The sequence below is a fragment of the Haemorhous mexicanus genome, chromosome 4 (genome assembly GCF_027477595.1).
Source record: "Haemorhous mexicanus isolate bHaeMex1 chromosome 4, bHaeMex1.pri, whole genome shotgun sequence".
Classification (NCBI taxonomy): Eukaryota; Metazoa; Chordata; class Aves; order Passeriformes; family Fringillidae; genus Haemorhous; species Haemorhous mexicanus.
Window position 1 is genome coordinate 55,396,762 of NC_082344.1, and position 22,635 is coordinate 55,419,396.

The window sequence follows — 22,635 nt, forward strand, 5'->3', positions numbered from 1 at the left end:
CCCCTCCAAGTTGTGTCTGCCTCCTTGATTTTTGCCCTGCTTTTGCCACAGCTGTGAGGTGAGTTTTGGTCTCTTTTGGTCCTTTGCACTGCACCTCTTTTCAGGGCAGACCACTATCTTGTAGTCCCTAAATTTCAAAATCTTCTTTTTTTTCTCCTTCAATTTCATTTCCCTTGATGCCATCTCCATTCCAGAGTGTTCCTAAGTCCTTCTTATTTGTTTTGACCTTCAGCGGAGATCAATTTTGGCAAGCCTTTGTGTATGTCTTGCATGTCCTAGCACTTGATGGCATGCCATGCCTTTTGATGGCTTTGGTGTTTGCCAAGATTTTTTTTTTTCTTTTATTTTTTTTTTTTAAGTACCCATGCCATGTTCCTCATTTCTTCCCCTCCAAGTTGTGTCTGCCTCCTTGATTTTTGCCCTGCTTTTGCAACAGCTGTGAGGTGAGTTTTGGTCTCTTTTGGTCCTTTGCACTGCACCTCTTTTCAGGGCAGACCACTTTCTTGTAATCAATGAATCTCCCCATTTTCCATTTTTTTGAGGTTTTTTTCATTTGCATTTCTTTTGATCATATCTCCTTTCCGGAGTATTTGTAAGCCTTTCTTTTCAGAGTCGCAAGATTTCGTTTCCCGTCCCGAAAGGAAATTTCATTTCCTTTCGGGACGGGAAACGAAATCTTGCGATTTCAATGGGAATCAAGGGGGCAAGCTTTGGTGCAAGTCCCAGCACTTGATGGCATGCCATGCCTTTTGATGGCTTTGATGTTGGCAAAGATTTTTTTTCTTTTTTTTTTTTTTTTTTAAGTACCCATGCCATGTTCCTCATTTCTTCCCCTCCAAGTTGTGTCTGCCTCCTTGATTTTTGCCCTGCTTTTGCAACAGCTGTGAGGTGAGTTTTGGTCTCTTTTGGTCCTTTGCACTGCACCTCTTTTCAGGGCAGACCACTTTCTTGTAGTCAATGAATCTCCCCATTTTCCATTTTTTTGAGGTTTTTTTCATTTGCATTTCTTTTGATCTTATCTCCTTTCCGGAGTGTTTGTAAGCCTTTCTTTTCAGGGTCGCAAGATTTCGTTTCCCGTCCCGAAAGGAAATTTCATTTCCTTTCGGGACGGGAAACGAAATCTTGCTATTTCAATGGGAATCAAGGGGGCAAGCTTTGGTGCAAGTCCCAGCACTTGATGGCATGCCATGCCTTTTGATGGCTTTGACGTTGGCAAAGATTTTTTTCTTTTTTTTTTTTTTTTTTAAGTACCCATGCCATGTTCCTCATTTCTTCCCTTCCAAGTTGTGTCTGCCTCCTTGATTTTTGCCCTGCTTTTGCAACAGCTGTGAGGTGAGTTTTGGTCTCTTTTGGTCCTTTGCACTGCACCTCTTTTCAGGGCAGACCACTATCTTGTAGTCCCTAAATTTCAAAATCTTCTTTTTTTTCTCCTTCAATTTCATTTCCCTTGATGCCATCTCCATTCCAGAGTGTTCCTAAGTCCTTCTTATTTGTTTTGACCTTCAGCGGAGATCAATTTTGGCAAGCCTTTGTGCATGTCTTGCATGTGCCTGCACTTGATGGCATGCCATGCCTTTAGATGGCTTTGATGTTGGCAAAGATTTTTTTTCTTTTTTTTTTTCTTTTAAGTACCCATGCCATGTTCCTCATTTCTTCCCCTCCAAGTTGTGTCTGCCTCCTTGATTTTTGCCCAGCTTTTGCAACAACTGTGAGGTGAGTTTTGGTCTCTTTTGGTCCTTTGCACTGCACCTCTTTTCAGGGCAGACCACTTTCTTGTAGTCAATGAATCTCCCCATTTTCCATTTTTTTGAGGTTCTTTTCATTTGCATTTCTTTTGATCATATCTCCTTTCCGGAGTGTTTGTAAGCCTTTCTTTTCAGGGTCGCAAGATTTCGTTTCCCGTCCCGAAAGGAAATTTCATTATTTCATTTCCTTTCGGGACGGGAAACGAAATCTTGCGATTTCAATGGGAATCAAGGGGGCAAGCTTTGGTGCAAGTCCCAGCACTTGATGGCATGCCATGCCTTTTGATGGCTTTGACGTTGGCAAAGATTTTTTTTCTTTTTTTTTTTTTTTTTTTAAGTACCCATGCCATGTTCCTCATTTCTTCCCCTCCAAGTTGTGTCTGCCTCCTTGATTTTTGCCCTGCTTTTGCAACAGCTGTGAGGTGAGTTTTGGTCTCTTTTGGTCCTTTGCACTGCACCTCTTCTCAGGGCAGACCACTTTCTTGTAGTCCCTAAATTTCAAAATCTTCTTTTTTTTCTCCTTCAATTTCATTTCCCTTGATGCTATCTCCATTCCATAGTGTTCTTAAGACCTTCTTATTTGTTTTGACATTCAGCGGAGATCAATTTTGGCAAGCCTTTGTGCATGTCTTGCATGTGCCAGCACTTGATGACATGCCATGCCTTTAGATGGCTTTGATGTTGGCAAAGATTTTTTTTCTTCTTTTTTTTTTTTTTTTAAGTACCCATGCCATGTTCCTCATTTCTTCCCCTCCAAGTTGTGTCTGCCTCCTTGATTTTTGCCCTGCTTTTGCAACAGCTGTGAGGTGAGTTTTGGTCTCTTTTGGTCCTTTGCACTGCACCTCTTTTCAGGGCAGACCACTATCTTGTAGTCCCTAAATTTCAAAATCTTCTTTTTTTTCTCCTTCAATTTCATTTCCCTTGATGCCATCTCCATTCCAGAGTGTTCCTAAGTCCTTCTTATTTGTTTTGACCTTCAGCGGAGATCAATTTTGGCAAGCCTTTGTGCATGTCTTGCATGTGCCTGCACTTGATGGCATGCCATGCCTTTAGATGGCTTTGATGTTGGCAAAGATTTTTTTTCTTTTTTTTTTTCTTTTAAGTACCCATGCCATGTTCCTCATTTCTTCCCCTCCAAGTTGTGTCTGCCTCCTTGATTTTTGCCCAGCTTTTGCAACAACTGTGAGGTGAGTTTTGGTCTCTTTTGGTCCTTTGCACTGCACCTCTTTTCAGGGCAGACCACTTTCTTGTAGTCAATGAATCTCCCCATTTTCCATTTTTTTGAGGTTCTTTTCATTTGCATTTCTTTTGATCATATCTCCTTTCCGGAGTGTTTGTAAGCCTTTCTTTTCAGGGTCGCAAGATTTCGTTTCCCGTCCCGAAAGGAAATTTCATTTCCTTTCGGGACGGGAAACGAAATCTTGCGATTTCAATGGGAATCAAGGGGGCAAGCTTTGGTGCAAGTCCCAGCACTTGATGGCATGCCATGCCTTTTGATGGCTTTGACGTTGGCAAAGATTTTTTTTCTTTTTTTTTTTTTTTTTTTAAGTACCCATGCCATGTTCCTCATTTCTTCCCCTCCAAGTTGTGTCTGCCTCCTTGATTTTTGCCCTGCTTTTGCAACAGCTGTGAGGTGAGTTTTGGTCTCTTTTGGTCCTTTGCACTGCACCTCTTCTCAGGGCAGACCACTTTCTTGTAGTCCCTAAATTTCAAAATTTTCTTTTTTTTCTCCTTCAATTTCATTTCCCTTGATGCCATCTCCATTCCAGAGTGTTCCTAAGTCCTTCTTATTTGTTTTGACCTTCAGCGGAGATCAATTTTGGCAAGCCTTTGTGCATGTCTTGCATGTGCCAGCACTTGATGACATGCCATGCCTTTAGATGGCTTTGATGTTGGCAAAGATTTTTTTTCTTCTTTTTTTTTTTTTTTTAAGTACCCATGCCATGTTCCTCATTTCTTCCCCTCCAAGTTGTGTCTGCCTCCTTGATTTTTGCCCTGCTTTTGCAACAGCTGTGAGGTGAGTTTTGGTCTCTTTTGGTCCTTTGCACTGCACCTCTTTTCAGGGCAGACCACTATCTTGTAGTCCCTAAATTTCAAAATCTTCTTTTTTTTCTCCTTCAATTTCATTTCCCTTGATGCCATCTCCATTCCAGAGTGTTCCTAAGTCCTTCTTATTTGTTTAGACCTTCAGCGGAGATCAATTTTGGCAAGCCTTTGTGCATGTCTTGCATGTGCCAGCACTTGATGACATGCCATGCCTTTAGATGGCTTTGATGTTGGCAAAGATTTTTTTTCTTCTTTTTTTTTTTTTTTTAAGTACCCATGCCATGTTCCTCATTTCTTCCCCTCCAAGTTGTGTCTGCCTCCTTGATTTTTGCCCTGCTTTTGCAACAGCTGTGAGGTGAGTTTTGGTCTCTTTTGGTCCATTGCACTGCGCCTCTTTTCAGGGCAGACCACTTTCTTGTAGTCCCTAAATTTCAAAATTTTCTTTTTTTTCTCCTTCAATTTCATTTCCCTTGATGCTATCTCCATTCCAGTGTGTTCCTAAGTCCTTCTTATTTGTTTTGACCTTCAGCGGAGATCAATTTTGGCAAGCCTTTGTGCATGTCTTGCATGTGCCTGCACTTGATGGCATGCCATGCCTTTAGATGGCTTTGATGTTGGCAAAGATTTTTTTTTTTTTTTTTTTTTTTTTTAAAGTACCCATGCCATGTTCCTCATTTCTTCCCCTCCAAGTTGTGTCTGCCTCCTTGATTTTTGCCCTGCTTTTGCAACAGCTGTGAGGTGAGTTTTGGTCTCTTTTGGTCCTTTGCACTGCACCTCTTTTCAGGGCAGACCACTTTCTTGTAGTCAATGAATCTCCCCATTTTCCATTTTTTTGAGGTTTTTTTCATTTGCATTTCTTTTGATCATATCTCCTTTCCGGAGTGTTTGTAAGCCTTTCTTTTCAGAGTCGAAAGATTTCGTTTCCCGTCCCGAAAGGAAATTTCATTTCCTTTCGGGACGGGAAACGAAATCTTGCGATTTCAATGGGAATCAAGGGGGCAAGCTTTGGTGCAAGTCCCAGCACTTGATGGCATGCCATGCCTTTTGATGGCTTTGACGTTGGCAAAGATTTTTTTTCTTTTTTTTTTTTTTTTTTAAGTACCCATGCCATGTTCCTCATTTCTTCCCCTCCAAGTTGTGTCTGCCTCCTTGATTTTTGCCCTGCTTTTGCAACAGCTGTGAGGTGAGTTTTGGTCTCTTTTGGTCCTTTGCACTGCACCTCTTTTCAGGGCAGACCACTTTCTTGTAGTCAATGAATCTCCCCATTTTCCATTTTTTTGAGGTTTTTTTCATTTGCATTTCTTTTGATCATATCTCCTTTCCGGAGTGTTTGTAAGCCTTTCTTTTCAGGGTCGCAAGATTTCGTTTCCCGTCCCGAAAGGAAATTTCATTTCCTTTCGGGACGGGAAACGAAATCTTGCGATTTCAATGGGAATCAAGGGGGCAAGTTTTGGTGCAAGTCCCAGCACTTGATGGCATGCCATGCCTTTTGATGGCTTTGACGTTGGCAAAGATTTTTTTTCTTCTTTTTTTTTTTTTTTTAAGTACCCATGCCATGTTCCTCATTTCTTCCCCTCCAAGTTGTGTCTGCCTCCTTGATTTTTGCCCTGCTTTTGCAACAGCTGTGAGGTGAGTTTTGGTCTCTTTTGGTCCTTTGCACTGCACCTCTTTTCAGGGCAGACCACTATCTTGTAGTCCCTAAATTTCAAAATCTTCTTTTTTTTCTCCTTCAATTTCATTTCCCTTGATGCCATCTCCATTCCAGAGTGTTCCTAAGTCCTTCTTATTTGTTTTGACCTTCAGCGGAGATCAATTTTGGCAAGCCTTTGTGTATGTCTTGCATGTCCTAGCACTTGATGGCATGCCATGCCTTTTGATGGCTTTGGTGTTTGCCAAGATTTTTTTTTTTCTTTTATTTTTTTTTTTTAATACCCATGCCATGTTCCTCATTTCTTCCCCTCCAAGTTGTGTCTGCCTCCTTGATTTTTGCCCTGCTTTTGCAACAGCTGTGAGGTGAGTTTTGGTCTCTTTTGGTCCTTTGCACTGCACCTCTTCTCAGGGCAGACCACTTTCTTGTAGTCCCTAAATTTCAAAATCTTCTTTTTTTTCTCCTTCAATTTCATTTCCCTTGATGCTATCTCCATTCCATAGTGTTCTTAAGACCTTCTTATTTGTTTTGACATTCAGCGGAGATCAATTTTGGCAAGCCTTTGTGCATGTCTTGCATGTGCCAGCACTTGATGACATGCCATGCCTTTAGATGGCTTTGATGTTGGCAAAGATTTTTTTTCTTCTTTTTTTTTTTTTTTTAAGTACCCATGCCATGTTCCTCATTTCTTCCCCTCCAAGTTGTGTCTGCCTCCTTGATTTTTGCCCTGCTTTTGCAACAGCTGTGAGGTGAGTTTTGGTCTCTTTTGGTCCTTTGCACTGCACCTCTTTTCAGGGCAGACCACTATCTTGTAGTCCCTAAATTTCAAAATCTTCTTTTTTTTCTCCTTCAATTTCATTTCCCTTGATGCCATCTCCATTCCAGAGTGTTCCTAAGTCCTTCTTATTTGTTTTGACCTTCAGCGGAGATCAATTTTGGCAAGCCTTTGTGCATGTCTTGCATGTGCCTGCACTTGATGGCATGCCATGCCTTTAGATGGCTTTGATGTTGGCAAAGATTTTTTTTCTTTTTTTTTTTCTTTTAAGTACCCATGCCATGTTCCTCATTTCTTCCCCTCCAAGTTGTGTCTGCCTCCTTGATTTTTGCCCAGCTTTTGCAACAACTGTGAGGTGAGTTTTGGTCTCTTTTGGTCCTTTGCACTGCACCTCTTTTCAGGGCAGACCACTTTCTTGTAGTCAATGAATCTCCCCATTTTCCATTTTTTTGAGGTTCTTTTCATTTGCATTTCTTTTGATCATATCTCCTTTCCGGAGTGTTTGTAAGCCTTTCTTTTCAGGGTCGCAAGATTTCGTTTCCCGTCCCGAAAGGAAATTTCATTTCCTTTCGGGACGGGAAACGAAATCTTGCGATTTCAATGGGAATCAAGGGGGCAAGCTTTGGTGCAAGTCCCAGCACTTGATGGCATGCCATGCCTTTTGATGGCTTTGACGTTGGCAAAGATTTTTTTTCTTTTTTTTTTTTTTTTTTTAAGTACCCATGCCATGTTCCTCATTTCTTCCCCTCCAAGTTGTGTCTGCCTCCTTGATTTTTGCCCTGCTTTTGCAACAGCTGTGAGGTGAGTTTTGGTCTCTTTTGGTCCTTTGCACTGCACCTCTTCTCAGGGCAGACCACTTTCTTGTAGTCCCTAAATTTCAAAATTTTCTTTTTTTTCTCCTTCAATTTCATTTCCCTTGATGCCATCTCCATTCCAGAGTGTTCCTAAGTCCTTCTTATTTGTTTTGACCTTCAGCGGAGATCAATTTTGGCAAGCCTTTGTGCATGTCTTGCATGTGCCAGCACTTGATGACATGCCATGCCTTTAGATGGCTTTGATGTTGGCAAAGATTTTTTTTCTTCTTTTTTTTTTTTTTTTAAGTACCCATGCCATGTTCCTCATTTCTTCCCCTCCAAGTTGTGTCTGCCTCCTTGATTTTTGCCCTGCTTTTGCAACAGCTGTGAGGTGAGTTTTGGTCTCTTTTGGTCCTTTGCACTGCACCTCTTTTCAGGGCAGACCACTATCTTGTAGTCCCTAAATTTCAAAATCTTCTTTTTTTTCTCCTTCAATTTCATTTCCCTTGATGCCATCTCCATTCCAGAGTGTTCCTAAGTCCTTCTTATTTGTTTAGACCTTCAGCGGAGATCAATTTTGGCAAGCCTTTGTGCATGTCTTGCATGTGCCAGCACTTGATGACATGCCATGCCTTTAGATGGCTTTGATGTTGGCAAAGATTTTTTTTCTTCTTTTTTTTTTTTTTTTAAGTACCCATGCCATGTTCCTCATTTCTTCCCCTCCAAGTTGTGTCTGCCTCCTTGATTTTTGCCCTGCTTTTGCAACAGCTGTGAGGTGAGTTTTGGTCTCTTTTGGTCCATTGCACTGCGCCTCTTTTCAGGGCAGACCACTTTCTTGTAGTCCCTAAATTTCAAAATTTTCTTTTTTTTCTCCTTCAATTTCATTTCCCTTGATGCTATCTCCATTCCAGTGTGTTCCTAAGTCCTTCTTATTTGTTTTGACCTTCAGCGGAGATCAATTTTGGCAAGCCTTTGTGCATGTCTTGCATGTGCCTGCACTTGATGGCATGCCATGCCTTTAGATGGCTTTGATGTTGGCAAAGATTTTTTTTTTTTTTTTTTTTTTTTTTAAAGTACCCATGCCATGTTCCTCATTTCTTCCCCTCCAAGTTGTGTCTGCCTCCTTGATTTTTGCCCTGCTTTTGCAACAGCTGTGAGGTGAGTTTTGGTCTCTTTTGGTCCTTTGCACTGCACCTCTTTTCAGGGCAGACCACTTTCTTGTAGTCAATGAATCTCCCCATTTTCCATTTTTTTGAGGTTTTTTTCATTTGCATTTCTTTTGATCATATCTCCTTTCCGGAGTGTTTGTAAGCCTTTCTTTTCAGAGTCGAAAGATTTCGTTTCCCGTCCCGAAAGGAAATTTCATTTCCTTTCGGGACGGGAAACGAAATCTTGCGATTTCAATGGGAATCAAGGGGGCAAGCTTTGGTGCAAGTCCCAGCACTTGATGGCATGCCATGCCTTTTGATGGCTTTGACGTTGGCAAAGATTTTTTTTCTTTTTTTTTTTTTTTTTTAAGTACCCATGCCATGTTCCTCATTTCTTCCCCTCCAAGTTGTGTCTGCCTCCTTGATTTTTGCCCTGCTTTTGCAACAGCTGTGAGGTGAGTTTTGGTCTCTTTTGGTCCTTTGCACTGCACCTCTTTTCAGGGCAGACCACTTTCTTGTAGTCAATGAGTCTCCCCATTTTCCATTTTTTTGAGGTTTTTTTCATTTGCATTTCTTTTGATCATATCTCCTTTCCGGAGTGTTTGTAAGCCTTTCTTTTCAGGGTCGCAAGATTTCGTTTCCCGTCCCGAAAGGAAATTTCATTTCCTTTCGGGACGGGAAACGAAATCTTGCGATTTCAATGGGAATCAAGGGGGCAAGTTTTGGTGCAAGTCCCAGCACTTGATGGCATGCCATGCCTTTTGATGGCTTTGACGTTGGCAAAGATTTTTTTTCTTCTTTTTTTTTTTTTTTTAAGTACCCATGCCATGTTCCTCATTTCTTCCCCTCCAAGTTGTGTCTGCCTCCTTGATTTTTGCCCTGCTTTTGCAACAGCTGTGAGGTGAGTTTTGGTCTCTTTTGGTCCTTTGCACTGCACCTCTTTTCAGGGCAGACCACTATCTTGTAGTCCCTAAATTTCAAAATCTTCTTTTTTTTCTCCTTCAATTTCATTTCCCTTGATGCCATCTCCATTCCAGAGTGTTCCTAAGTCCTTCTTATTTGTTTTGACCTTCAGCGGAGATCAATTTTGGCAAGCCTTTGTGTATGTCTTGCATGTCCTAGCACTTGATGGCATGCCATGCCTTTTGATGGCTTTGGTGTTTGCCAAGATTTTTTTTTTTCTTTTATTTTTTTTTTTTAATACCCATGCCATGTTCCTCATTTCTTCCCCTCCAAGTTGTGTCTGCCTCCTTGATTTTTGCCCTGCTTTTGCAACAGCTGTGAGGTGAGTTTTGGTCTCTTTTGGTCCTTTGCACTGCACCTCTTTTCAGGGCAGACCACTTTCTTGTAGTCAATGAATCTCACCATTTTCCATTTTTTTGAGGTTTTTTTCATTTGCATTTCTTTTGATCATATCTCCTTTCCGGAGTGTTTGTAAGCCTTTCTTTTCAGGGTCGCAAGATTTCGTTTCCCGTCCCGAAAGGAAATTTCATCTCCTTTCGGGACGGGAAACGAAATCTTGCGATTTCAATGGGAATCAAGGGGGCAAGCTTTGGTGCAGGTCCCAGCACTTGATGGCATGCCATGCCTTTTGATGGCTTTGACGTTGGCAAAGATTTTTTTTCTTTTTTTTTTTTTTTTTTAAGTACCCATGCCATGTTCCTCATTTCTTCCCCTCCAAGTTGTGTCTGCCTCCTTGATTTTTGCCCTGCTTTTGCAACAGCTGTGAGGTGAGTTTTGGTCTCTTTTGGTCCTTTGCACTGCACCTCTTTTCAGGGCAGACCACTTTCTTGTAATCAATGAATCTCCCCATTTTCCATTTTTTTGAGGTTTTTTTCATTTGCATTTCTTTTGATCATATCTCCTTTCCGGAGTATTTGTAAGCCTTTCTTTTCAGAGTCGCAAGATTTCGTTTCCCGTCCCGAAAGGAAATTTCATTTCCTTTCGGGACGGGAAACGAAATCTTGCGATTTCAATGGGAATCAAGGGGGCAAGCTTTGGTGCAAGTCCCAGCACTTGATGGCATGCCATGCCTTTTGATGGCTTTGACGTTGGCAAAGATTTTTTTTCTTTTTTTTTTTTTTTTTTAAGTACCCATGCCATGTTCCTCATTTCTTCCCCTCCAAGTTGTGTCTGCCTCCTTGATTTTTGCCCTGCTTTTGCAACAGCTGTGAGGTGAGTTTTGGTCTCTTTTGGTCCTTTGCACTGCACCTCTTTTCAGGGCAGACCACTTTCTTGTAGTCCCTAAATTTCAAAATTTTCTTTTTTTTCTCCTTCAATTTCATTTCCCTTGATGCCATCTCCATTCCAGAGTGTTCCTAAGTCCTTCTTATTTGTTTTGACCTTCAGCGGAGATCAATTTTGGCAAGCCTTTGTGCATGTCTTGCATGTGCCTGCACTTGATGGCATGCCATGCCTTTAGATGGCTTTGATATTGGCAAAGATTTTTTTTCTTTTTTTTTTTTTTTTTTAAGTACCCATGCCATGTTCCTCATTTCTTCCCCTCCAAGTTGTGTCTGCCTCCTTGATTTTTGCCCTGCTTTTGCAACAGCTGTGAGGTGAGTTTTGGTCTCTTTTGGTCCTTTGCACTGCACCTCTTTTCAGGGCAGACCACTTTCTTGTAGTCAATGAATCTCCCCATTTTCCATTTTTTTGAGGTTTTTTTCATTTGCATTTCTTTTGATCATATCTCCTTTCCGGAGTGTTTGTAAGCCTTTCTTTTCAGGGTCGCAAGATTTCGTTTCCCGTCCCGAAAGGAAATTTCATTTCCTTTCGGGACGGGAAACGAAATCTTGCGATTTCAATGGGAATCAAGGGGGCAAGCTTTGGTGCAGGTCCCAGCACTTGATGGCATGCCATGCCTTTTGATGGCTTTGACGTTGGCAAAGATTTTTTTTCTTTTTTTTTTTTTTTTTTAAGTACCCATGCCATGTTCCTCATTTCTTCCCCTCCAAGTTGTGTCTGCCTCCTTGATTTTTGCCCTGCTTTTGCAACAGCTGTGAGGTGAGTTTTGGTCTCTTTTGGTCCTTTGCACTGCACCTCTTTTCAGGGCAGACCACTTTCTTGTAATCAATGAATCTCCCCATTTTCCATTTTTTTGAGGTTTTTTTCATTTGCATTTCTTTTGATCATATCTCCTTTCCGGAGTATTTGTAAGCCTTTCTTTTCAGAGTCGCAAGATTTCGTTTCCCGTCCCGAAAGGAAATTTCATTTCCTTTCGGGACGGGAAACGAAATCTTGCGATTTCAATGGGAATCAAGGGGGCAAGCTTTGGTGCAAGTCCCAGCACTTGATGGCATGCCATGCCTTTTGATGGCTTTGACGTTGGCAAAGATTTTTTTTCTTTTTTTTTTTTTTTTTTAAGTACCCATGCCATGTTCCTCATTTCTTCCCCTCCAAGTTGTGTCTGCCTCCTTGATTTTTGCCCTGCTTTTGCAACAGCTGTGAGGTGAGTTTTGGTCTCTTTTGGTCCTTTGCACTGCACCTCTTTTCAGGGCAGACCACTTTCTTGTAGTCCCTAAATTTCAAAATTTTCTTTTTTTTCTCCTTCAATTTCATTTCCCTTGATGCCATCTCCATTCCAGAGTGTTCCTAAGTCCTTCTTATTTGTTTTGACCTTCAGCGGAGATCAATTTTGGCAAGCCTTTGTGCATGTCTTGCATGTGCCTGCACTTGATGGCATGCCATGCCTTTAGATGGCTTTGATATTGGCAAAGATTTTTTTTCTTTTTTTTTTTTTTTTAAGTACCCATGCCATGTTCCTCATTTCTTCCCCTCCAAGTTGTGTCTGCCTCCTTGATTTTTGCCCTGCTTTTGCAACAGCTGTGAGGTGAGTTTTGGTCTCTTTTGGTCCTTTGCACTGCACCTCTTTTCAGGGCAGACCACTTTCTTGTAGTCAATGAATCTCCCCATTTTCCATTTTTTTGAGGTTTTTTTCATTTGCATTTCTTTTGATCATATCTCCTTTCCGGAGTGTTTGTAAGCCTTTCTTTTCAGGGTCGCAAGATTTCGTTTCCCGTCCCGAAAGGAAATTTCATTTCCTTTCGGGACGGGAAACGAAATCTTGCGATTTCAATGGGAATCAAGGGGGCAAGTTTTGGTGCAAGTCCCAGCACTTGATGGCATGCCATGCCTTTTGATGGCTTTGACGTTGGCAAAGATTTTTTTTCTTTTTTTTTTTTTTTTTTAAGTACCCATGCCATGTTCCTCATTTCTTCCCCTCCAAGTTGTGTCTGCCTCCTTGATTTTTGCCCTGCTTTTGCAACAGCTGTGAGGTGAGTTTTGGTCTCTTTTGGTCCTTTGCACTGCACCTCTTTTCAGGGCAGACCACTATCTTGTAGTCCCTAAATTTCAAAATCTTCTTTTTTTTCTCCTTCAATTTCATTTCCCTTGATGCCATCTCCATTCCAGAGTGTTCCTAAGTCCTTCTTATTTGTTTTGACCTTCAGCGGAGATCAATTTTGGCAAGCCTTTGTGCATGTCTTGCATGTGCCTGCACTTGATGGCATGCCATGCCTTTAGATGGCTTTGATGTTGGCAAAGATTTTTTTTCTTTTTTTTTTTCTTTTAAGTACCCATGCCATGTTCCTCATTTCTTCCCCTCCAAGTTGTGTCTGCCTCCTTGATTTTTGCCCTGCTTTTGCAACAGCTGTGAGGTGAGTTTTGGTCTCTTTTGGTCCTTTGCACTGCACCTCTTTTCAGGGCAGACCACTTTCTTGTAGTCCCTAAATTTCAAAATTTTCTTTTTTTTCTCCTTCAATTTCATTTCCCTTGATGCCATCTCCATTCCAGAGTGTTCCTAAGTCCTTCTTATTTGTTTTGACCTTCAGCGGAGATCAATTTTGGCAAGCCTTTGTGCATGTCTTGCATGTGCCTGCACTTGATGGCATGCCATGCCTTTAGATGGCTTTGATATTGGCAAAGATTTTTTTTCTTTTTTTTTTTTTTTTAAGTACCCATGCCATGTTCCTCATTTCTTCCCCTCCAAGTTGTGTCTGCCTCCTTGATTTTTGCCCTGCTTTTGCAACAGCTGTGAGGTGAGTTTTGGTCTCTTTTGGTCCTTTGCACTGCACCTCTTTTCAGGGCAGACCACTTTCTTGTAGTCAATGAATCTCCCCATTTTCCATTTTTTTGAGGTTTTTTTCATTTGCATTTCTTTTGATCATATCTCCTTTCCGGAGTGTTTGTAAGCCTTTCTTTTCAGGGTCGCAAGATTTCGTTTCCCGTCCCGAAAGGAAATTTCATTTCCTTTCGGGACGGGAAACGAAATCTTGCGATTTCAATGGGAATCAAGGGGGCAAGTTTTGGTGCAAGTCCCAGCACTTGATGGCATGCCATGCCTTTTGATGGCTTTGACGTTGGCAAAGATTTTTTTTCTTTTTTTTTTTTTTTTTTTAAGTACCCATGCCATGTTCCTCATTTCTTCCCCTCCAAGTTGTGTCTGCCTCCTTGATTTTTGCCCTGCTTTTGCAACAGCTGTGAGGTGAGTTTTGGTCTCTTTTGGTCCTTTGCACTGCACCTCTTTTCAGGGCAGACCACTATCTTGTAGTCCCTAAATTTCAAAATCTTCTTTTTTTTCTCCTTCAATTTCATTTCCCTTGATGCCATCTCCATTCCAGAGTGTTCCTAAGTCCTTCTTATTTGTTTTGACCTTCAGCGGAGATCAATTTTGGCAAGCCTTTGTGCATGTCTTGCATGTGCCAGCACTTGATGACATGCCATGCCTTTAGATGGCTTTGATGTTGGCAAAGATTTTTTTTCTTTTTTTTTTTCTTTTAAGTACCCATGCCATGTTCCTCATTTCTTCCCCTCCAAGTTGTGTCTGCCTCCTTGATTTTTGCCCAGCTTTTGCAACAACTGTGAGGTGAGTTTTGGTCTCTTTTGGTCCTTTGCACTGCACCTCTTTTCAGGGCAGACCACTTTCTTGTAGTCAATGAATCTCCCCATTTTCCATTTTTTTGAGGTTCTTTTCATTTGCATTTCTTTTGATCATATCTCCTTTCCGGAGTGTTTGTAAGCCTTTCTTTTCAGGGTCGCAAGATTTCGTTTCCCGTCCCGAAAGGAAATTTCATTTCCTTTCGGGACGGGAAACGAAATCTTGCGATTTCAATGGGAATCAAGGGGGCAAGCTTTGGTGCAAGTCCCAGCACTTGATGGCATGCCATGCCTTTTGATGGCTTTGACGTTGGCAAAGATTTTTTTTCTTTTTTTTTTTTTTTTTTTAAGTACCCATGCCATGTTCCTCATTTCTTCCCCTCCAAGTTGTGTCTGCCTCCTTGATTTTTGCCCTGCTTTTGCAACAGCTGTGAGGTGAGTTTTGGTCTCTTTTGGTCCTTTGCACTGCACCTCTTCTCAGGGCAGACCACTTTCTTGTAGACCCTAAATTTCAAAATCTTCTTTTTTTTCTCCTTCAATTTCATTTCCCTTGATGCTATCTCCATTCCATAGTGTTCTTAAGACCTTCTTATTTGTTTTGACATTCAGCGGAGATCAATTTTGGCAAGCCTTTGTGCATGTCTTGCATGTGCCAGCACTTGATGACATGCCATGCCTTTAGATGGCTTTGATGTTGGCAAAGATTTTTTTTCTTCTTTTTTTTTTTTTTTTAAGTACCCATGCCATGTTCCTCATTTCTTCCCCTCCAAGTTGTGTCTGCCTCCTTGATTTTTGCCCTGCTTTTGCAACAGCTGTGAGGTGAGTTTTGGTCTCTTTTGGTCCTTTGCACTGCACCTCTTTTCAGGGCAGACCACTATCTTGTAGTCCCTAAATTTCAAAATCTTCTTTTTTTTCTCCTTCAATTTCATTTCCCTTGATGCCATCTCCATTCCAGAGTGTTCCTAAGTCCTTCTTATTTGTTTTGACCTTCAGCGGAGATCAATTTTGGCAAGCCTTTGTGCATGTCTTGCATGTGCCTGCACTTGATGGCATGCCATGCCTTTAGATGGCTTTGATGTTGGCAAAGATTTTTTTTCTTTTTTTTTTTCTTTTAAGTACCCATGCCATGTTCCTCATTTCTTCCCCTCCAAGTTGTGTCTGCCTCCTTGATTTTTGCCCAGCTTTTGCAACAACTGTGAGGTGAGTTTTGGTCTCTTTTGGTCCTTTGCACTGCACCTCTTTTCAGGGCAGACCACTTTCTTGTAGTCAATGAATCTCCCCATTTTCCATTTTTTTGAGGTTCTTTTCATTTGCATTTCTTTTGATCATATCTCCTTTCCGGAGTGTTTGTAAGCCTTTCTTTTCAGGGTCGCAAGATTTGGTTTCCCGTCCCGAAAGGAAATTTCATTTCCTTTCGGGACGGGAAACGAAATCTTGCGATTTCAATGGGAATCAAGGGGGCAAGCTTTGGTGCAAGTCCCAGCACTTGATGGCATGCCATGCCTTTTGATGGCTTTGACGTTGGCAAAGATTTTTTTTCTTTTTTTTTTTTTTTTTTTAAGTACCCATGCCATGTTCCTCATTTCTTCCCCTCCAAGTTGTGTCTGCCTCCTTGATTTTTGCCCTGCTTTTGCAACAGCTGTGAGGTGAGTTTTGGTCTCTTTTGGTCCTTTGCACTGCACCTCTTTTCAGGGCAGACCACTTTCTTGTAGTCCCTAAATTTCAAAATCTTCTTTTTTTTCTCCTTCAATTTCATTTCCCTTGATGCTATCTCCATTCCATAGTGTTCTTAAGACCTTCTTATTTGTTTTGACATTCAGCGGAGATCAATTTTGGCAAGCCTTTGTGCATGTCTTGCATGTGCCAGCACTTGATGACATGCCATGCCTTTAGATGGCTTTGATGTTGGCAAAGATTTTTTTTCTTCTTTTTTTTTTTTTTTTAAGTACCCATGCCATGTTCCTCATTTCTTCCCCTCCAAGTTGTGTCTGCCTCCTTGATTTTTGCCCTGCTTTTGCAACAGCTGTGAGGTGAGTTTTGGTCTCTTTTGGTCCTTTGCACTGCACCTCTTTTCAGGGCAGACCACTATCTTGTAGTCCCTAAATTTCAAAATCTTCTTTTTTTTCTCCTTCAATTTCATTTCCCTTGATGCCATCTCCATTCCAGAGTGTTCCTAAGTCCTTCTTATTTGTTTTGACCTTCAGCGGAGATCAATTTTGGCAAGCCTTTGTGCATGTCTTGCATGTGCCAGCACTTGATGACATGCCATGCCTTTAGATGGCTTTGATGTTGGCAAAGTTTTTTTTTCTTCTTTTTTTTTTTTTTTTAAGTACCCATGCCATGTTCCTCATTTCTTCCCCTCCAAGTTGTGTCTGCCTCCTTGATTTTTGCCCTGCTTTTGCAACAGCTGTGAGGTGAGTTTTGGTCTCTTTTGGTCCTTTGCACTGCGCCTCTTTTCAGGGCAGACCACTTTCTTGTAGTCCCTAAATTTCAAAATTTTCTTTTTTTTCTCCTTCAATTTCATTTCCCTTGATGCTATCTCCATTCCAGTGTGTTCCTAAGTCCTTCTTATTTGTTTTGACCTTCAGCGGAGATCAATTTTGGCAAGCCTTTGTGCATGTCTTGCATGTGCCTGCACTTGATGGCATGCCATGCCTTTAGATGGCTTTGATGTTGGCAAAGATTTTTTTTTTTTTTTTTTTTTTTTAAAGTACCCATGCCATGTTCCTCATTTCTTCCCCTCCAAGTTGTGTCTGCCTCCTTGATTTTTGCCCTGCTTTTGCAACAGCTGTGAGGTGAGTTTTGGTCTCTTTTGGTCCTTTGCACTGCGCCTCTTTTCAGGGCAGACCACTTTCTTGTAGTCCCTAAATTTCAAAATTTTCTTTTTTTTCTCCTTCAATTTCATTTCCCTTGATGCTATCTCCATTCCAGTGTGTTCCTAAGTCCTTCTTATTTGTTTTGACCTTCAGCGGAGATCAATTTTGGCAAGCCTTTGTGCATGTCTTGCATGTGCCTGCACTTGATGGCATGCCATGCCTTTAGATGGCTTTGATGTTGGCAAAGATTTTTTTTTTTTTTTTTTTTTTTTTAAAGTACCCATGCCATGTTCCTCATTTCTTCCCCTCCAAGTTGTGTCTGCCTCCTTGATTTTTGCCCTGCTTTTGCAACAGCTGTGAGGTGAGTTTTGGTCTCTTTTGGTCCTTTGCACTGCACCTCTTTTCAGGGCAGACCACTTTCTTGTAGTCAATGAATCTCCCCATTTTCCATTTTTTTGAGGTTTTTTTCATTTGCATTTCTTTTGATCATATCTCCTTTCCGGAGTGTTTGTAAGCCTTTCTTTTCAGGGTCGCAAGATTTCGTTTCCCGTCCCGAAAGGAAATTTCATTTCCTTTCGGGACGGGAAACGAAATCTTGCGATTTCAATGGGAATCAAGGGGGCAAGCTTTGGTGCAAGTCCCAGCACTTGATGGCATGCCATGCCTTTTGATGGCTTTGACGTTGGCAAAGATTTTTTTTCTTTTTTTTTTTTTTTTTTAAGTACCCATGCCATGTTCCTCATTTCTTCCCCTCCAAGTTGTGTCTGCCTCCTTGATTTTTGCCCTGCTTTTGCAACAGCTGTGAGGTGAGTTTTGGTCTCTTTTGGTCCTTTGCACTGCACCTCTTTTCAGGGCAGACCACTATCTTGTAGTCCCTAAATTTCAAAATCTTCTTTTTTTTCTCCTTCAATTTCATTTTCCTTGATGCCATCTCCATTCCAGAGTGTTCCTAAGTCCTTCTTATTTGTTTTGACCTTCAGCGGAGATCAATTTTGGCAAGCCTTTGTGCATGTCTTGCATGTGCCTGCACTTGATGGCATGCCATGCCTTTAGATGGCTTTGATGTTGGCAAAGATTTTTTTTCTTTTTTTTTTTTTTTTAAGTACCCATGCCATGTTCCTCATTTCTTCCCCTCCAAGTTGTGTCTGCCTCCTTGATTTTTGCCCTGCTTTTGCAACAGCTGTGAGGTGAGTTTTGGTCTCTTTTGGTCCTTTGCACTGCACCTCTTTTCAGGGCAGACCACTTTCTTGTAGTCAATGAATCTCCCCATTTTCCATTTTTTTGAGGTTTTTTTCATTTGCATTTCTTTTGATCATATCTCCTTTCCGGAGTGTTTGTAAGCCTTTCTTTTCAGGGTCGCAAGATTTCGTTTCCCGTCCCGAAAGGAAATTTCATTTCCTTTCGGGACGGGAAACGAAATCTTGCGATTTCAATGGGAATCAAGGGGGCAAGTTTTGGTGCAAGTCCCAGCACTTGATGGCATGCCATGCCTTTTGATGGCTTTGACGTTGGCAAAGATTTTTTTTCTTTTTTTTTTTTTTTTTTTAAGTACCCATGCCATGTTCCTCATTTCTTCCCCTCCAAGTTGTGTCTGCCTCCTTGATTTTTGCCCTGCTTTTGCAACAGCTGTGAGGTGAGTTTTGGTCTCTTTTGGTCCTTTGCACTGCACCTCTTTTCAGGGCAGACCACTATCTTGTAGTCCCTAAATTTCAAAATTTTCTTTTTTTTCTCCTTCAATTTCATTTCCCTTGATGCCATCTCTATTCCAGAGTGTTCCTAAGTCCTTCTTATTTGTTTTGACCTTCAGCGGAGATCAATTTTGGCAAGCCTTTGTGCATGTCTTGCATGTGCCTGCACTTGATGACATGCCATGCCTTTAGATGGCTTTGATGTTGGCAAAGATTTTTTTTCTTTTTTTTTTTTTTTTTTTAAGTACCCATGCCATGTTCCTCATTTCTTCCCCTCCAAGTTGTGTCTGCCTCCTTGATTTTTGCCCTGCTTTTGCAACAGCTGTGAGGTGAGTTTTGGTCTCTTTTGGTCCTTTGCACTGCACCTCTTTTCAGGGCAGACCACTTTCTTGTAGTCAATGAATCCCCCCATTTTCCATTTTTTTGAGGTTTTTTTCATTTGCATTTCTTTTGATCATATCTCCTTTCCGGAGTGTTTGTAAGCCTTTCTTTTCAGGGTCGCAAGATTTCGTTTCCCGTCCCGAAAGGAAATTTCATTTCCTTTCGGGACGGGAAACGAAATCTTGCGATTTCAATGGGAATCAAGGGGGCAAGCTTTGGTGCAAGTCCCAGCACTTGATGGCATGCCATGCCTTTTGATGGCTTTGACGTTGGCAAAGATTTTTTTTCTTTTTTTTTTTTTTTTTTAAGTACCCATGCCATGTTCCTCATTTCTTCCCCTCCAAGTTGTGTCTGCCTCCTTGATTTTTGCCCTGCTTTTGCAACAGCTGTGAGGTGAGGTTTGGTCTCTTTTGGTCCTTTGCACTGCACCTCTTTTCAGGGCAGACCACTTTCTTGTAGACACTAAATTTCAAAATCTTCTTTTTTTTCTCCTTCAATTTCATTTCCCTTGATGCCATCTCCATTCCAGAGTGTTCCTAAGTCCTTCTTATTTGTTTTGACCTTCAGCGGAGATCAATTTTGGCAAGCCTTTGTGCATGTCTTGCATGTGCCTGCACTTGATGACATGCCATGCCTTTAGATGGCTTTGATGTTGGCAAAGATTTTTTTTCTTCTTTTTTTTTTTTTTTAAAGTACCCATGCCATGTTCCTCATTTCTTCCCTTCCAAGTTGTGTCTGCCTCCTTGATTTTTGCCCTGCTTTTGCAACAGCTGTGAGGTGAGTTTTGGTCTCTTTTGGTCCTTTGCACTGCACCTCTTTTCAGGGCAGACCACTTTCTTGTAGTCCCTAAATTTCAAAATTTTCTTTTTTTTCTCCTTCAATTTCATTTCCCTTGATGCTATCTCCATTCCAGGGTGTTCCTAAGTCCTTCTTATTTGTTTTGAACTTCAGCGGAGATTAATTTTGGCAAGCCTTTTTTGTATGTCTTGCATGTCCCTGCACTTGATGGCATGCCATGCCTTTAGATGGCTTTGGTGTTTGCCAAGATTTTTTTTTTTTCTTTTTTTTTTTTTTTTTTAAGTACCCATGCCATGTTCCTCATTTCTTCCCCTCCAAGTTGTGTCTGCCTCCTTGATTTTTGCCCTGCTTTTGCAACAGCTGTGAGGTGAGTTTTGGTCTCTTTTGGTCCTTTGCACTGCACCTCTTTTCAGGGCAGACCACTTTCTTGTAGTCAATGAATCTCCCCATTTTCCATTTTTTTGAGGTTTTTTTCATTTGCATTTCTTTTGATCATATCTCCTTTCCGGAGTGTTTGTAAGCCTTTCTTTTCAGGGTCGCAAGATTTCGTTTCCCGTCCCGAAAGGAAATTTCATTTCCTTTCGGGACGGGAAACGAAATCTTGCGATTTCAATGGGAATCAAGGGGGCAAGCTTTGGTGCAGGTCCCAGCACTTGATGGCATGCCATGCCTTTTGATGGCTTTGACGTTGGCAAAGATTTTTTTTCTTCTTTTTTTTTTTTTTTAAGTACCCATGCCATGTTCCTCATTTCTTCCCCTCCAAGTTGTGTCTGCCTCCTTGATTTTTGCCCTGCTTTTGCAACAGCTGTGAGGTGAGTTTTGGTCTCTTTTGGTCCTTTGCACTGCACCTCTTTTCAGGGCAGACCACTATCTTGTAGTCCCTAAATTTCAAAATTTTCTTTTTTTTCTCCTTCAATTTCATTTCCCTTGATGCCATCTCCATTCCAGAGTGTTCCTAAGTCCTTCTTATTTGTTTTGACCTTCAGCGGAGATCAATTTTGGCAAGCCTTTGTGCATGTCTTGCATGTGCCTGCACTTGATGACATGCCATGCCTTTAGATGGCTTTGATGTTGGCAAAGATTTTTTTTCTTTTTTTTTTTTTTTTAAAGTACCCATGCCATGTACCTCATTTCTTCCCCTCCAAGTTGTGTCTGCCTCCTTGATTTTTGCCCTGCTTTTGCAACAGCTGTGAGGTGAGTTTTGGTCTCTTTTGGTCCTTTGCACTGCACCTCTTTTCAGGGCAGACCACTATCTTGTAGTCCCTAAATTTCAAAATCTTCTTTTTTTTCTCCTTCAATTTCATTTCCCTTGATGCCATCTCCATTCCAGAGTGTTCCTAAGTCCTTCTTATTTGTTTTGACCTTCAGCGGAGATCAATTTTGGCAAGCCTTTGTGCATGTCTTGCATGTGCCTGCACTTGATGGCATGCCATGCCTTTAGATGGCTTTGATGTTGGCAAAGATTTTTTTCTTTTATTTTTTTTTTTAAGTACCCATGCCATGTTCCTCATATCTTCCCCTCCAAGTTGTGTCTGCCTCCTTGATTTTTGCCCTGCTTTTGCAACAGCTGTGAGGTGAGTTTTGGTCTCTTTTGGTCCTTTGCACTGCACCTCTTTTCAGGGCAGACCACTATCTTGTAGTCCCTAAATTTCAAAATCTTCTTTTTTTTCTCCTTCAATTTCATTTCCCTTGATGCCATCTCCATTCCAGAGTGTTCCTAAGTCCTTCTTATTTGTTTTGACCTTCAGCGGAGATCAATTTTGGCAAGCCTTTGTGTATGTCTTGCATGTCCTAGCACTTGATGGCATGCCATGCCTTTTGATGGCTTTGGTGTTTGCCAAGATTTTTTTTTTTATTTTATTTTTTTTTTTTAAGTACCCATGCCATGTTCCTCATTTCTTCCCCTCCAAGTTGTGTCTGCCTCCTTGATTTTTGCCCTGCTTTTGCAACAGCTGTGAGGTGAGTTTTGGTCTCTTTTGGTCCTTTGCACTGCACCTCTTTTCAGGGCAGACCACTTTCTTGTAGTCAATGAATCTCCCCATTTTCCATTTTTTTGAGGTTTTTTTCATTTGCATTTCTTTTGATCATATCTCCTTTCCGGAGTGTTTGTAAGCCTTTCTTTTCAGGGTCGCAAGATTTCGTTTCCCGTCCCGAAAGGAAATTTCATTTCCTTTCGGGACGGGAAACGAAATCTTGCGATTTCAATGGGAATCAAGGGGGCAAGCTTTGGTGCAAGTCCCAGCACTTGATGGCATGCCATGCCTTTTGATGGCTTTGACGTTGGCAAAGATTTCTTTTCTTTTTTTTTTTTTTTTTTTAAGTACCCATGCCATGTTCCTCATTTCTTCCCCTCCAAGTTGTGTCTGCCTCCTTGATTTTTGCCCTGCTTTTGCAACAGCTGTGAGGTGAGTTTTGGTCTCTTTTGGTCCTTTGCACTGCACCTCTTTTCAGGGCAGACCACTATCTTGTAGTCCCTAAATTTCAAAATTTTCTTTTTTTTCTCCTTCAATTTCATTTCCCTTGATGCCATCTCTATTCCAGAGTGTTCCTAAGTCCTTCTTATTTGTTTTGACCTTCAGCGGAGATCAATTTTGGCAAGCCTTTGTGCATGTCTTGCATGTGCCTGCACTTGATGACATGCCATGCCTTTAGATGGCTTTGATGTTGGCAAAGATTTTTTTTCTTTTTTTTTTTTTTTTTTTAAGTACCCATGCCATGTTCCTCATTTCTTCCCCTCCAAGTTGTGTCTGCCTCCTTGATTTTTGCCCTGCTTTTGCAACAGCTGTGAGGTGAGTTTTGGTCTCTTTTGGTCCTTTGCACTGCACCTCTTTTCAGGGCAGACCACTTTCTTGTAGTCAATGAATCCCCCCATTTTCCATTTTTTTGAGGTTTTTTTCATTTGCATTTCTTTTGATCATATCT